Source organism: Sprattus sprattus, assembly GCF_963457725.1.
Source record: "Sprattus sprattus genome assembly, chromosome: 15".
In the NCBI taxonomy this organism is placed as follows: Eukaryota; Metazoa; Chordata; class Actinopteri; order Clupeiformes; family Clupeidae; genus Sprattus; species Sprattus sprattus.
Window position 1 is genome coordinate 7,824,904 of NC_137913.1, and position 5,000 is coordinate 7,829,903.

Below are 5,000 nucleotides of genomic sequence, written 5' to 3' on the forward strand. Positions count from 1 at the left end.
ACAATCAAGTGACAGTTAGACAGAGCTGCTGTCGGCGTTTGTTCCCTCTACCCATCTTCCAGCTCTCTCTCTCTCCGTCTCTCCATCTCTCCGTCTCCCGGTGACCTTTCAAGGACCAGCTGTCCCTCAGCGGTCCCGCCACACACTGAGGAGACCCCGTGAGAAGGTTAATTAATCTTAATCGTCTCCTCCGCCTGTCAGAGTCCACGGCCGCTTAGCCACCATCTCCAGCCATCATTAGCTGCAGAGAGAGAGGGAGAAAGAGAGGGAGAAAGACATGGAGGAGAGAGAGGGAGAGAGAGTGGAAGAGAGGGAGAAAGAGATGGAGGAGAGAGAGGAAGAAAGGGAGAAAGAGATGGTGGAGAGAGAGGGAGAGAGAGAGGAAGAGAGGGAGAAAGAGACTGCGGAGAGAGAGGGAGGGAGGGAGAGATGGTGGAGAAAGAGACTGTGGAGAGAGAGGGAGAGGGAGAGGAAGAGAGGGAGAAAGAGACTGTGGAGAGAGAGGGAGGGAGGGAGAGATGGTGGAGAAAGAGATGGTGGAGAGAGAGGGAGAGGAAGAGAGGGAGAAAGAGACTGTGGAGAGAGAGGGAGGGAGGGAGAGATGGTGGAGAAAGAGATGGTGGAAAGAGAGGGAGAGAGTGACAGGAACAGGGAGGCAATGGGAATGAAGGAAAGAGATGCTGGTGTAAACGAGGGATGAGCAGGCAGATGTTGGGGTGGAGGAAAAGAGAGATGCACTTATTGGTGATCTTCTGTGACGCTGACGTCGAGCCAGTTTGACTGTAGAAAAAAAGAAAAGAAATTGCAGTGTATGAGAACCACACATGGTTGGGAGCCAGAGTGTATGAGAACCACACGTGGTTGGGAGCCAGAGTGTATGAGAACCACACATGGTTGGTAGCCAGAGTGTATGAGAACCACACATGGTTGGTAGCCAGAGTGTATGAGAACCACACGTGGTTGGGAGCCAGAGTGTATGAGAACCACACATGGTTGGTAGCCAGAGTGTATGAGAACCACACGTGGTTGGTAGCCAGAGTGAGGCCGCCTGTAGACGCTAGAATGAAGCATTTACATTGTGTTCATATGAGCTACCATACTCTTATTACACCAGCAAATACACCAGAAATACACCAGAAATACACCAGCAAAAACACCACCACATACACCAGCAAATACACCAGCACATACACCAGCACATACACCAGCAAAAACACCACCACATACAACTACACATACACCAGAAATACACCATCAAAAACACCAGAAATACCCCAGCACATACACCAGAAATACACCATCAAAAACACCAGCACATACACCAGCAAAGTTAACTCCATGATGCTTACTTGTCGTTCTGTTTTGTTTTTCCTTTTCAAGGTTACAGGTTTGATCGATGGCTGTTGATAGGCAACATGAGGTCCACATGAGGTGTGATGAGGAACCTGCTGGCTCTGTTACTTTGCCAAATCACGTTGGCTTCCTGTGTGTTCTGCCTTATTCCCCTAGTAGGGAGATCTTTTTTAAGCCTTATGGCTCTCTCTCTCTGTTCCTCCCCCCCCCCCCTTCCTGTGTGCACCTCCACACACACACACAAACACAACACACACACACACACACACACACACACACACACACACACACACACACACACACAACACACACACAAACACAACACACACACACACACACACACACAGACACACACACACACACACACACACACACACACACACACACACACACACACACACACACACTTGAGCTCCAGTGTAACAGGCTAGGGGGAGGAATCACAGCGGGGAGACACACACACACAGACAGCATCCCTTATTTGATGGGGCTCTGACCTGAGATTTGAAATGGGTTTGGATTCTCCAGTGTTTGCCTCCTGGTGAGCACATCAAAGTGACTGCGTTTGCCGCTCATTGATTCAGTCTCCCTCCAGCAACTCTGAAAAGGTCCTTGAACTTTATAATCATTCAAATTGACAAGGGGGAGGGAAAATGATGATCCCTGTCTCTGGAATGACATTTTTACACTCCGTTCCCAGCGGAGACCTCGTGCCGACCTCGGGTCGAAGGGGAGGCTGAAGTCGATGCGCTGCGCTTTGCTTTGGCTCCTCTCACGCTGTGTGTAAAAGTAGACACCGCTCGACCAGTCTTCATTCAGAGCACAACTTTCCAAGGAATTTCAACTCATTTAAAAGCTCCACACAAACACACACACACACACACACACACACACACACACACACACACACACACACTCCACCTGCCACTAGTTCACTCAAAGCTCATCATCACTCATCATCAGATGGCTTCATGCAGTGTGTGTTAGCATGCAGTGTGTATATTAGCATGCATTGAGTCCCATCGCAGGTTCCCCTCCCAAAAAAAGCATCTCCCCCCCCCCCCCCCCCCCCCCCGGGCCAGCTGGCGGCAGAACCCCGGTGGCTGCGGCTCCCCATAGGTGGTTGTAGAAGCCGGATGAGGTGCCAGGACTCAGATGAGAAATCCGCTCTATCTGGCGTGTCTTCCCTTTCATTTGGCACAACCCCCCCCCCAGCGGAGCTGATAGAATATGTGATGCCTCCAAACCTCCAGCTGTTCCATCAGGATCTGCTTTCCCTGTTTGGCTTCGGTGTGTGTGTGTGTGTGTGTGTGTGTGTGTGGGTGGGTCCGTGTGTGTGTGTGTGTGCGTGTGTGTGTGTGTGTGTGTGTGTGTGTGTGTGTGTGTGTGTGTGTGCGTGTGTGTGTGTGTGTGTGTGTGTGTGTGTGTGTGTGTGTGTGTGTGTGTGTGTGTGTGTGTGTGTGTGTATGTGCGTGTGTGTGTGTGTGTTTTTGTGCATTTGTCAGAAACAGTATCCAAGCCAGTATTGCTGAGGTGTAATTTAACAATAAAATAATTGTATTTCTGATGAACCTGATCCTGTGCTGCTGTGGTCTGTGTTGAGCCCTGTGCTACTGTGGTCTGTGTTGAGCCCTGTGCTGCTGTGGTCTGTGCTGCTGTGGTCTGTGTTGAGCCCTGTGCTGCTGTGGTCTGTGTTGAGCCCTGTGCTGCTGTGGTCTGTGTTGAGCCCTGTGCTGCTGATGTCTGTGCTGCTGTGGTCTGTGTTGAGCCCTGTGCTGCTGTGGTCTGTGCTGCTGTGGTCTGTGCTGCTGTGGTCTGTGTTGAGCCCTGTGCTGCTGTGGTCTGTGCTGCTGTGGTCTGTGCTGCTGTGGTCTGTGTTGAGTCCTGTGCTGCTGTGGTCTGTGTTGAGCCCTGTGTTGCTGTGGTCTGTGTTGAGTCCTGTGTTGCTGTGGTCTGTGTTGAGTCCTGTGCTGCTGTGGTCTGTGTTGAGCCCTGTGTTGCTGTGGTCTGTGTTGAGTCCTGTGTTGCTGTGGTCTGTGTTGAGCCCTGTGCTGCTGTGGTCTGTGCTGAGCCCTGTGTTTGTGTGTTTGTTTGTGTCTGTGTGTGTGTGTGTGTGTGTGTGTGTGTGTGTGTGTGTGTGTGTGTGTGTGTGTGTGTGTGTGTGTGTGCGTTTGTTTTTGTGCATTTGTCAGAAACAGTATCCAAGCCAGTATTGCTGAGGTGTAATTTAACAATAAAATAATTGTATTTCTGATTAACCTGATCCTGTGCTGCTGTGGTCTGTGTTGAGCCCTGTTCTACTGTGGTCTGTGTTGAGCCAGCCCTGTGCTGCTGTGGTGTGTGCTGAGCCAGCCTTGTGCTTGGGGGCTATTGGGGTAACTGTGGTGTGTTTGCTGTGATCATGTGTGATAATCTCTCTGAGCTGCTAGCTGAGTTGCATTATTGTAGCAGAATGGGATTTCAACATCTGCTGATGAGTCTGGGCTGGAGATCACACACACAACAGCCCTACTCATTACCACACACAGCAGCGTGACCTGCAGTGGGATAAGATTAGAGCAGGTTTGATTTAGTTAAACCATTTCAATCACTTCTCTACACAGAAGGCTATTCATGATGTCTCTCGAAGGTAAACTGGTGAATGGTTGTAGAGAGATGAGAGAGGTTCCGTAGAAGGTATACTGATGAAAGGTTCTTTAGAGATGAGAGAGGTTCTGTCGAAGGTTAACTGGTGAATGGTTCTTTAGAGATGAGAGAGGTTCTGTCGAAGGTTAACTGGTGAATGGTTCCTTAGAGATGAGAGAGGTTCTGTCGAAGGTATACTGGTGAATGGTTCTTTAGAGATGAGAGAGGTTCTGTCGAAGATATACTGGTGAATGGTTCTTTAGAGATGAGAGAAGTTCTGTCGAAGGTAAACTGGTGAAAGGTTCTTTAGAAATGAGAGCAGTGGCTTAACATAGTTACGACGGGCCCAGGTGCAAGCTATTATGACGTATGATTATGACCACCTAGTCAGTGGTGTAAGGCAGTGGTTCCCAAACATTTTGCAGTCCCATACCCCATGTTTGTAACCGCCGCCGCCACCGCCACGCCGCCTCCCCCTGCGTAGATATTCAGCCTATAACACTTAAAACTGTGAAATTGTCAGGGTATCTCACTAACAACGCCACCACGCCCCCTCCACTTGCGCAGATATTTTTACTTGGGCACGGAAAAAACTAAGCTACAGGCTAACGCACCTGCTGCACCCCCTATAGTTAAGCCCCTGGATGAGAGGGGTTCTGTGTCAGCTAAGACTTTTGAAATGCTTCTCCACAGACCTCCTAATCAGTGACTGATGGAGAGATTATTTTATGTTTGTAATACTTGTTGTTTTCCATAATGGTGAGGGTTATTCTATTTAAGGGCCACTGGCTGCCTGTGTCTCTTCTCCTCTCCTCTCCTCTCCTCTCCTCTCCTCTCCTCTCCTCTCCTATCTTGTCCTCTCCTCTCCTCTCCTCTCCTCTCCTCTCCTGTATTCTCCTGTCCTCTCATCCTCTCCTCTCCTCTCCTCTCCTGTCTTCTCCTGTCCTCTCCTGTCCTCTCCTCTCCTCTCTTGTCCTCTCCTGTCCTCTCCTCTCCTGTCCTCTCCTCTCCTCTCCTCTCCT